This window comes from Chlorocebus sabaeus, chromosome 13 (genome assembly GCF_047675955.1).
Source record: "Chlorocebus sabaeus isolate Y175 chromosome 13, mChlSab1.0.hap1, whole genome shotgun sequence".
NCBI lineage: Eukaryota > Metazoa > Chordata > Mammalia > Primates > Cercopithecidae > Chlorocebus > Chlorocebus sabaeus.
Window position 1 is genome coordinate 11,004,989 of NC_132916.1, and position 12,406 is coordinate 11,017,394.

Below are 12,406 nucleotides of genomic sequence, written 5' to 3' on the forward strand. Positions count from 1 at the left end.
AGTTCAAGCGATTCTCATGCCTCAGCCTCCCAAGCAGCTGGGATTACAAGTGTGCACCACCACACCCAGCTAATTTTTGTATTTTTAGTAGAAATGGGGTTTCACTCCGTTGGCCAGGCTGGTCTCAAATTCCTGACCTCAAGTCATCCACCCACCTCAGCCTCCCCCAAGTGCTGAGATTACAGGTGTGAGCCACCGCCTCTGGCCTGTAGAGGATATTTCAAAGGATACAGATGAACAGCCAGATGGGAGAGATGCACAGGGCAAAACATGTGGGAAGGGGTATGGAGCTTTCATGCCCTCTCCACGCCATCAGCTACCCGGAAGCTCATCTGGACCCTGACCCTTTGGGGTTTTATGGAGGCTTCATTATGTCCATTGTGTCAGCATGATTACCATTGGCCATTGACGATTAACTCAACCTGCAGCCCCTCTCCCCTTTATGGAGGTTGTGGGCTGCGGCTGGGAGTCCAGACTCTCCAATCTTGCCTTGGTCTTTCTGGTGAGCAGCCCCCCATCCTGAAGCTACCTAGGGGCTCCCAGTCGCCAATCATTTCATTAGCAAGCAAAAGATACTTCAAGGGGTTTACAGCCAAGAGACCAAGCAAGGATTAAGACAATATATATATTTCTTATAAATAACATGATCATAAATAGTATTTTATATATTTCTCATAATAACTGGGTGTGGTCGCTCACGCCTATCATCCCAGCTACTAACAGGCTAAGGCAGGAGGATCACAGGCCCAGGAGTGTGAGGCTGTAGTGAGCTATGATTGTGCTACTGCGCTCCAGCCTGGGTAACAGTGTGAAACCCTGTCTCAAAGTTCTTGTAGCATCTTAGAACATTAACCAACCACAGAATATTGCCTTCACTCTGAAAAAGTAATCATACTTTTACAAGATGTATTTTACATAAAGTTCTGGTGATATTTTACTCTGGTCATTGGAATATAGGAGCTTACGACCTGGTACCACTCTTCCTAGAGTGGTATACTATTTGTTATAGTACCGGCATACTATTTGGAAAGGGATGTTAAGTTGGCATGACCTGTCTAGGGTGAATTCATGCCGTCTGCTTTCATCGTGGGCTTTATAGTAATGAGAGTGCTTCTGTTGTCAAGATGATTCTGGGACACGTTAAAAAAATGAAGATGTCTCAGTTTGTGAAAAGGAAGGAGCATGAATGCTTTCAAGTTCCTGTGACATGCTCGTCATCTTTCAGTGTGTCCCACTGTTGTACCCAGTAGTCTCGATGTGCAGTGTCATGGGTGATTCCAAGTTTGTCTCTCTGCCCACTATAACATGTGCTCCATGAAGTCCCAGAGCATGAGGTTCTTGTTCATTTGTGCGTCTGGGTCTATATCCAAGTATTAAACACTGTGACTAACTGTATTTATCATTTTGTAAATATGGGTATCCCCAAGGTTCAGAAGTTAACACAGCATATCCACAGAGAGGTTTGACAGCATGGCTGTGGTGACTGGGAAGGCCTTATGCTTGCCCCTCCTTCTGCTGCTTGCCTTTGTGTGGGCGTGGAAAGAACACTGAATTAGGTACTGGAAGGCCTGGGTCCTGGTCTTGGAGATTTTACCAAAGCACCTGTGGGATATTGGTCAAGATGCCTGGTTTTAGTCCTGCTCCTTTGCTGTGAAAGAGAATCTTAAGGTACCAACTCTGGCATTTTATGGTTTTCTCTGTGTATTGACTATGATTATAGTGGATAAATGGATATTGATGTTATTAAATCGTCATGTCCTTTACAGAAGACATACAACTTATATCCTTTAAACAAAGTTCTCCAACCAGTAGGGTACGCTTGCTGGTAGTGCTCACAGCCGGCATCATTCTTCACTGGGGCTCAGAGTGGATGCCCGGAGGAAAAAAGAAAATGAATCTTTTAGCTCCTAGTTACTGTTAGCATTTTTACCAGAAAACAATTTTAAAAATGACACAAATAAGTCTTCACCTATCAAGGCTGAGTGTGATGGTCTCTACTTGTAATCCCTGTACTTTGGAAGGCCAAGACAGGAGGCTCTCTTGAGTCTAGGAGTTTGAGACCAGCCTGGGCAACAAAGCAAGACCCCGTCTCTACAAAAATTTAAAATTTAGCTGGGCATGATGGCATACCCCTATAGTCCCAGCTACTTGAAAGGCTGAGGTGGAGGATCCCTTGAGGTCATGAGTTGGAGTCTACGGTGAGCTGTGATTACAGTGTGAGTCTATACTGCACTCCAGTCTGGGCGAAAGAAACCCTGTCTCAAACAACAGGCGATTCTCCTGGGAAGATATTTTTTTTTTAAAGTCCACACCTCTATTGATGATAACCTTGAATGTAAATGGATTAAATTCTCCCACTTAAAAGATATAGATGGACTGAATGGATTAAAAACCACCCCCATGACTCAACTATATGCTGCCTATAGGAAACTTCACCTGTAAAGACAGATAGACCAAAAATGAAGGGATGGAGAAAGATAGTGCATAAAAATGGAAGCCGAAAAAGAGCAGGAATAACTATACTTACGTGAGATAAAATAGATTTTAAGTCAAAAACTGTAAAAAGAGAGAAAGAAGGTCATTATTTAATGATACAAGGATCAATTCATGCAAGATATAATTGTATTTGTTTTATTAAGAAAATTTTTTTGTAGAGATGGGGTTATGCTCTGTTGCCTGGCTAGTCTCAAACTCTGGGTATCAAAGCAGTCCTCCTGCTTTGGCCTCCTGAGGGGCTGGGATTATAGGCATGAGCCACTGTGCCAGGCCTGAGGATATAATAATGGTAAATATATATATGCCCCACACTGGACCACCCAGATGTAAAGCAAATGTTATTAGATTTAAAGTTAGAAATAGACTCTAATACAATAGTAGTTGAGGACTTCACTTTACATCGGACAGATTTCCTAGACATAAAACCAATGAACATTGGATTTAAATTGCACTTTACACCAAATGGACCTGACAGACATTTACAGAACATTCTAATAGCTGCAGATTACACGTTCTTTTCATCAGCACATGGAACATTCACCAGGCTAGTTCTGGAACCCACTTCCTGCCTTAGTGTTCTTTCCACGACAGTGCATGATAATTCCGACAGAATGCCTTTCATTTGTACCTTATTAGCTGTGGGGGAAAGCTTTTGCATGTACAAAAATGCTGTAATTTTCTGATTTAATAAATTAACTCCACTAATGTTTTTATTTGCTTCTTGGTATACATGTTTTAAATGTATCCTTTCATTTCTTCATGAGTCCCAAAGTATATCATTGTTTACAAAACAGTTTTTTACCCCCTAAAAAGCTTATTTTTATTTGATTAAGCTTTTCTGTAAGAATGCCTGGGATGTGGCCGGGTGCAGTGGCTCACACCTGTGAGGCTGTGGTGGGCAGATCACCTGAGGTCGGGAGTTCAAGACCAGCCTCACCAACATGGAGAAACCCCATCTCTACTAAAAAAAATACAAAATTAGCCGGGCATGGTGGCCCATGCCTGTAATCCCAGCTCCTCGGGAGGCTGAGGCAGGAGAATCGCTTGAACCTGGGAGGCGGAGGTTGTGGTGAGCCGAGATCGCACCACTGCACTCCAGCCTGGGCAAGAAGAGTGAAACTCTTTATAAAAAAATAATAAAATAAAAAGAATGCCTGGGATGAGCCCAAAGTGAACATACCCCTGCAAAGAGGGCAGATGAAAAACGGTGTGTACTTTTAATTTCTATTTTGGGGAGACTCAACCATCAAATGGTTAAGGAGTAAGAATCCTTACATGGTTCTTGTAAACAAATCAAGATTTTGGTTTGGGGGGTGTTGAAAGTGACATTTTCATTTTTTCAGACAAAATGAGATATTTTGGGCCAGGTTCGGCCTGTGCATGATGTATGCCAAGTGATCAATTTTCTCACTTTGAGTGTGTCAAACCTTCTGTACCAAGAGTCACTCCTTCTCCGGGGTTTTTTTTTTTTTTTTTTTTTAAGTTGGAGTTTCACTCTTGTTGCCCAGGCTGGAGTGCAAGTGCGCGATCTTGGCTCACCCGCAACCTCCGCCTCTCAGGTTCCAGCGATTCTCCTGCCTCAGCCTCCGGAGTAGCTAGCATTACAGGCATGCGCCACCACGCCCGACTAATTTTGTATTTTTAGTAGAGATGGGGTTTCTCCATGTTGGTGAGGCTGGTCTCGAATTCCTGACCTCAGGTGATCTGCCTGCCTCGGCCTCCCAAAGTGCTGGGATTACAGTGGTGAGCCAGCGCGCCTGGCCTTCTGGGCTTTCTCTATCCCTTTCAGCATCAGTGTCAACATGTCAGGGATGGTCTTTATTTTGCAGTTTCCTTCTGAGACAAACTCCTTGAACGTGTAGCCTTCAGTCCCGCTTCTTTCTCACCTCCCATCCGCTGATCTTGCTGCTGCAGGTTCTGCCCCATGCCACGCCCAGTGTGTGTTTGAACACTGTGCTGAACATTTGTAGTTTTGTGTGACACATTTTTCATGAGTCATACTTACAGCAATGGTCCCTAATCTAGTAATGGCCGCCTGTCCCAAGATGGGATTCACTGGGTTTCCTCCCTCAAACTTTTAAGACTACAATTTTAAAAGACAGTTGGTTCCTCTCTTTATTACTGAGAACTATTAAATGTCTTTTTTTCTTTTTCTCTTTCTTTCTTTCCCTTTCTTTTTTTTCTTTCTTTCTTTCCCTTCCTTCCTTCCTTCCTTCCTTCCTTCCTTCCTTCCTTCCTTCCTTCCTTCCTTCCTTCCTTCCTTCCTTCCTTCCTTCCTTCTTTTCTTTCTGTTTTCCTTTCCTTTTCTTTTCTTTTTGTAGACAGAGTTTTGCTCTTGTTACCTGGCCTGGAGTGCAATGGTACGATCTCGGCTCACCATAACTTCCGCCTCCTGGGTTCAAGCGATTCTCCTGCCTCAGCCTTTGAGTAGCTGGGATTACAGGCATGCGCCACCACGCCTGGCTAATTTTGTATTTTTAGTAGAGACAGGTTTTCTCCATGTTGGTTAGGCTGGTCTTGAACTCCCGACCTTAGGTGATCTGCCCGCCTCGTCCTCCCGAAGTGCTGGGATTACAGGCATGAGCCCCTGCACCCGGCCAAATGTCTTTCTTTTATTTAAGCCAAATGGTTCTCATTCCTGGGTACACATTACAGCCACTTCAAAGGAGTTTTACCCAAATAATGATGCCAGACTCCACCCATGAAACACTGATTCAGTCAGTCTGAACATGGATCTGGAGTGCAGTGGCACAATCAGGGCTCACTGCAGCCTTAACCTCTTGGGCTCAAGTTATCCTCCCATCTCAGCCCACCCCTCCCAAGTAGCTGGGACTACAGGCATGTGCCAGCACACCTGGCTGATTTTTTTTTTTTTTTAATGTTAGTAGAGATGAGGTTTCACTGTGTTGCCCAGGCTGGTCTTGAACTCAGCTCAAGTGATCCTCCCACCTCGGCCTCCCAAGTGTTGGGATTACAAGCATGAGCCACTATACCTGGCAACAAGTGATTCTAATATACATCTAGGGCCAAAAATCATAAACATGGAGCTTCATTGTGAGAGAGACCAGTCCAGAAAAGCATGAAGTAAGCCCACGCTGATCACTCTCCATCCTGTGCAGGACTGCTGCATGGATGCTAGAGATGGACATCTGCTCTTTGTCTGCTCAGCACCTGTGGGAGACATGGCTGCTGTCCACCAGAGGCTTAGGTTTCCCTCCCATTGTGCAGAGTGGCTGCTGGGAACGGTTGCCCAGCCAGGTCTGACTTTTGCAAGACTTCCCTACACACAGTGGGGCCCCATGGCTAGTTCTGTATGTGACTAGAGGTGGTGGAGAAATGGGTATGTCTTCTTAATCTTCTTCACCCACTTCTGCTGGCTTGAGTGCTACTATTTTATTTTTTTGTTTGTTTTTAAATTTTTTTAAAATTTTTTTTCTTATTTTTTACATACAGATGGGGTTTTGCCAAGTTTCCCAGGCTGGTCTCGAACTCCTGAGCTCAAGCAATCTGCCTGCCCTAGCCTCCCAAAAAGCTGGGATTACAGGCATAAGCCACCACGCCTGGCTTAGTGTTAGAAATTTAGAAACCACTTGTTGAAGCTGGCACAGATACAGAAGAGAAGAAACCCGTTTCCTCAAATCACTGCTTCAAAGAAAGCTGCCCGATCAAGAACACACAGATTATATGAGTGGCTGGGCATGCTGGTTCAGGCCTGTGGTCCCAACTACTCGGGAGGCTGAGGTGGGAAGACGGCTTGAGCCAGGAAGATCCAAGCTGCAGTGAGTTGAGATCATGCCACTGCCGTGCAGCCTGGGTGGCAAAGCAAGACCCTGTCTCAAAAAAGAAAAATTATGTGAGCGGGAAATAGCATTTTAATGTGTTCAGATATAGAAATGTTGGGATTTGCTTGTTACAATAACTAACGTTACTCATCATCTAGCAGCCATCCCCTCTGTCTGATAAAGCACCCTGCTTATTCTTTGGGGAAGCAACTTCTTTGCGCTTCATCAGGGGTTGGTAAGATTGTTTATCTCTGTGCTCTGTGGCTTCCTCTCCCCAGTCTGACCCATTACTTTGGCTCACAACCCAGACTAGTCATGTTCTCCTTTTATTTTTTGGATGCATGATAAGTTCAGAGATGGGCTCATGACTCAAATCGTGCCAATGAGAATTGTCCTGAAGCCTCAGCATATGGGCAGTGGGAAAGAGTTTTCCCCTTTCTCTGGACTCCTGTGTGGAGGATCTGTGAGATGGGGCCACCTCATCCAGTATATTGAGGAAGGAAGAACCAAGCGATGGAGAGAGGCATCATTCATGGCATTATACGAGTCTCTGGGTCTAGCTGGGCCTGAAGCCCATCCTTGGATTTGCCGGTTACGTGAGCTGAAAGTTCACTAATATTATTGTGTTCAATTTTTGTTTAGTTACTTATTTTGCTTAAGCTACTCGAGTTGAATTTTTGTCTCTTGCAGTCAAAAGAGTACAGACTTACACTCTTCCCCACCACAGTTCCAGCTCCAGCCTCCACTCTCTGGACTTCGTAGTTGATACACCCTATCTCACCGCTGCACTGGAGTGGTTAAGAGGCGTTCAAAACTCACTTGCTCCAAAGTGAACTCTGGATTCTGCCAGTTTCCAAATCTGTTCATCTCCGAGTCTTTCCCCTCAGTGAATGGTAACACTTAATTGCTTGAACTCAGAGTTTAGGTTACTCTTTTTTTTTGTTTGTTTTGAGATGGAGTTTCACTTTTTGCCCAGGCTGGAGTGCAGTGGCTCAATCTCGGCTCACTGCAGCCTCTGCCTCCCAAGTTCAAACGATTCTCCTGCCTCTGCCTCCCAAATAGTTACAGGCATGTGCCACCATGCCGGGCTAATTTTCTATTTTTAGTAGGGATGGGCTTTCTTCATGTTGGTCAGACTGGTCTCGAACTCCTGACCTCAGGTGATCCACCCGCCTTGGCCTCCCAAAGTGCTGGAATTACAGGCATGAGCCACCGCGCCTGGCCTAGGTTACTGTTAGGTCTTCTCTTTCTCTCCCTTCCTTTATCCAGTTTAGCAGCAAGTCTACCTCCAAAATATAACCTTCTCCTCCCTATGCTGTCTCACCTGCATTTCTCCAAAGGCCTCGTAAATGGTCTTCCAGATTCCATTCCTGCCTCCCCTTAACTCATTCCTTACATAGCAACCAGGAGAATCCTACAGTTGTGCATTCTTCTGCCTGAAACTGTCCAGTGTCATTCTTTTGTTCTTAAAGCCTAAAATCCTCTACCAAGATGTTCACGGTCTTGCACGGTCTGGCTCTTGCCTGCTTCTACAGTCTCATCTCATACCTTCCCCCCTTTGCTCAGTATGTGCCAGGTATTCTGGATACCGTCTTTCCCAGGCCACCTGCAGCCCTTTTGCACATTTGCGCCTTCGAACCTGTTGTTCTCTCCATCTAAGAAGTTATTCCTCTTTCTTTTCATGGCCCCACTTCCCCAAGAGACCTCCCCTGACCATCCTATTTAGTCTATTATTTCCTTCATAGGAGATTCTGTCATTATCTTGGCTATTTACTCTTTTATTTGTCTATTATCTGTCTCTCCCCATTAGAATGTAAGCTTCAAGATGACAGGAACCTTGTACCATAGCTGACTCTCCTGGCACTGTGTCTAGTACATAGTGATGCTCAAATATAAACTCTCCTCTGCCTGTGGCAGGCCCTGAGAGGTTCTACCAATGCAGTTTGAAACCGCCAAACTAGAAATTGTCTATGGGCCCTATTGATTCCAGGGTTAATGATTCTCCTGAACTAAAGCATATCAAATATGATATCTCAATTAATATCATGTAGGTTGGAGTGACAGAGAGATATATAGCCATGTATTTTGGAATTGTAGCTGTCTCCATGGAACAAGTTTTCCAATAGGAAGTCAACAGTGTTTGTCTTAGTTAGCTTAGGCTGCAATGACAAAATATCACAGACTGAGTGGCTTAAACAAGAGACAATTATTTTCTCATAGTTCTTGATGCTGGACGTCCAAGAACCTGGCAAGGACTCTCTTCCTGGTGTGCAAACAGCTGGCTAAATTTTTGCTGTGTTCTTCACACGACAGAGAGAGCAAGAGAGAGAGAGAGAGAGAGAGAGCTACAGTCCTATCAGAATCAAGCTCTACTCTTATGACTTCATTTAATCTTTTTAAAAAAAATTTTCCATAGGTTATTGGGGTACAGGTGGTATTTGGTTACATAAGTTCTTTAGTGGTGATTTGTGAGATTTTGGTGCACCCCATCACCCAAGCAGTATACACGGCACCCTATTTGTAGTCCTTTATTCCTCGCTCGCCTCCCACCCTTCCCCCCAAGTCCCCAAAGTCCATTGCATCATTCTTATGCCTTTGCATCCTCATAGCTTAGCTCTAACATATCAGTGAGAACACACAATGTTTGGTTTTCCATTCCTGAGTTACTTCACTTAGAGTAATAGTCTCCAATCTCAGCCAGGTAGCTGCAAATGCTATTAATTCATTCCTTTTTATAGTTGAGTAGTATTCCATCATACACATGTGTGTGTATATATGTATGATGGATGTATGATGGAACATATATATCACAGTTTCTTTAGCCACTCATTGATTGATGGGCATTTGGGTTGGTTCCACAATCAAATTGTGTTGCTATAAACATGCGTGTGCTTGGACCAGATGTGGTGGCTTACGTCTGTAATCCCAGTATATATATATTAGTTTCTTTATCTACTCGTTGATTAATGGGCATTTGGGTTGGCTCCACAATTTTGCAATTGCAAATTGTGTTGCTATAAACATGTGTGTGCTTGGGCCGGATGCGGTAGCTCACGCCTGTAATCCCAGCACTTTGGGAGGCCTAGGGGGGTGGATCACCTGAGGTCAGGAGTACAAAGTCAGCCTGGCCAACATGATGAAGCCCCGTCTCTGCTAAAACTACAAAAATTAGCTGGGTGTGGTGGTGCATGCCTGTAATCCCAGCTATCTGGGAGACTGAGGCAGGAGAATTGGTTGAACCTGGAGGTGGAGGTTGTGGTGAGCTGAGATCACGCCACTGCACTCCAGCCACGAAAACAGGAGTGAAACTCCATCTAAAAAACCAAAAAACCAGGGGGGGGAAAAAAAAACAAACACATGCAAGTATAATAACTTCTTTTCCTCTGGGTAGATGCCCAGTAGTGGGATTGCTAGATCAAATGGTAGTTTTACTTTTAGTTTTTTAAGGAATCTCCACACTATTTTTCATAGTGGCTGTGTGTCTGGAATTGGTTCCTTCTGGTGGGTTCTTGGTCTCACTGACCTCAAGAATGAAGCCATGGATGCTTGTAGTGAGTGTTACAGCTCTTAAAGATGGTGCATCTGGAGTTGTTCGTTCCTCCCGGTGGGTTCATGGTCTCACTGACTTCAGGAGGGAAGCTGCAGACCTTCTCAGTGAGTGTTACAGCTCTTAAACGTGGTGCATCTGGAGTTGTTTTTTCCTCCTGGTGGGTTTGTGGTCTCGCTGACTTCAGGAATGAAGCCTCAGACCCTCGTGGTGAGTGTTACAGCTCATAAAGGTAGTACGGACCCAAAGAATGAGCAGCAGCAAGATTTATTGTGAAGAGCGAAACAACAGTACTTCCACAGCCGGGAAGGGGCGCCAAGTGGGTTGCCCCTACTGGTATCGGTGGCCAGCTTTTATTCCCTTATTTGGCCCCGCCCACATCCTGCTGATTGGTCCATTTACAGAATGCTGATTGGTCCATTTTACAGAGTGCTGATTGGTCCATTTTACAGAGTGCTGATTGGTGCATTTACAATCTTTTAGCCAGACACAGAGATCCGATTGGTGCATTTGCAATCCTTTGGCTAGACACAGAAGTTCTCCAAGTCCCCATCCAAGGCAGAAGCTCAACTGTCTTCACCTCTCAATCCCCCCTCTAAACAGGACACCCCAACTGCTGTTGGGAATTGGCAGATGACTGTTCTAGCTATTTCCTGCTGGATAGGGACAAAGAAGGGACCCTGTAGTTGTAGTGTCCTCCAGAGGGGAACTCTTTAGGCTAGTAAAAGGACCAGCAGGTTGGTCCAGGGGTCCTCAGTAGCAGTTGTTAGTTGAGCTCTTTTGGGGTTCCATTTGTAAGACCATCTGTAGCTTGATGGCCTCGATCCTAGAGGAAACAAATTTGACAAGAAGGTTAAAAATACTGGGCCCGAAGACGAGTTAATAGCAAGATGGCTGCCACGGGACCTAGAAAGGGGAGAAGCCATGGTATAAGAGTTTGAAAGGCGTTGTCTGATTTCAGACTTTTCCTGTAAATGCCAGGTGGCATCTTGTACTATCCCTGACTGATTAGTGTAAAAACAACACTCTTCCCCTAAGAAGATGCAGAGTTCTCCTTTCTCAGCAGTGAGGAGGTCTAGGCCTCCTTGGTTTTGGAGAGTCATTGCTGCAGAGTCTATTTGGGACTGTAGAGTAAGGATAGATTTTGTTATTTCTTGCAAACTGAGAAATCCTTTGAGAGTGTGTGGTAGCAGGATAATGAAGTAGATAAACTGCTTATTCCAGTTCCTGTAGCAGTAGCCATTCCTAACCCTATAAGTAGGGGTATTAGTTGTATGGCTCTGCGCTGACGGACTTGAGCTTTGAGGGGTACTGATAGGGTCTGATTTCCTGGGGCAATGTTAATTTTGGGACTTAGAAAGACTAAGGTGCAGGTGCCTGTCCAGTTAGTGGGGAGGCAGATATAGGCTGACATTCCATATAAGAAGAATATACCTGGATGGGTAGACAGAACTGGTTGTGTATGTTAAAAAGGTGTGTGAGTTTGTTGTTTTCATTTCACATACTCCTAGAGTACTTGCTAAGGTAGCTCTGGTGAGCAGCTGGAAAGGGGTGTTGGGAGCAAACTGAGTGGCTCCCTGCGTTCTGTTTTCCCATTGGAGAATAAAACCATTTTGTATCTACTAGGAACCATTCAAGAGAGTGATTGAAAGAGGGGATGAGGAGGCATTCACTAGTGGTGGCGGTGCTGCTGCGGAGGGCCCAGGGGTGAATGGTCATGCAGGGAGTATGTTTGCCATTACAAAACCCAGACTGTTTGTTAAGCAGGGAGGAGGTGATGATTTTTGGAGGCCCTGAGAAGTGGACAAGCCATCTGAATGGAGCTGTTTGGGTGACTCGGAAGTTACTATGATCAGTTGGAGCTTGAAGTTGTAGGTGTAATTACACTGATGGGGTGGTAGGTGCCCCAGGGGCAGGCCTGATAAGAGGTTGTGTTGGATGCATAAAGGGGCTTGGAAAGTTAAGATGGTATTTTGTAGTTACAGGGCCATGCATGGGCTTTTCATTGCTTGTGTAATAGGTGAGGTTGGAAATGTAAGAACGTAAAAGTTGGATTGCAAGTCGTGTTAGGGTATTCTTGGTCCTTTCAGAGATTGGGAAGTCGGCTAATGATTGCATATTTAGAAGTTGGAAACTATATTTTCCTTCATAACGAGGGTGGTAGGTTAAGTTAGTAAAGACCCAATTTTTTTGCGGGAATGGGAGTGGCAACGTAAACAGAGGTTGATAGAGAAATACTAAGCCAACAGTCATTTGCCAGGGAAGGATTATACTAGTTTAACACGGAGTGGGTTAAGTTGAGAGTCTTGTAGAGGCAATTAGGAGCTAGTGGAAGGGGAGGGGTGACTGTATGAGGTAACCAAAGAAGCAGGAGGGATAGATAGGCAAAGAGTAAATAGGAAGGTAAAGAGGGTGCTCTGCAAGACGAGATCATTTTATCCAGTCTGAGTTAAAAGTAGGAGTAAATTGCTGTCAGAAGCAAGGAAGATAGAAAGAAGGTTGATGAGATTAGGATTTTCATCCCAGCAGGAGCTACAGTATATAGTCCTATTGCAAAAAGTATGGTTAGTATGCTGCTTAA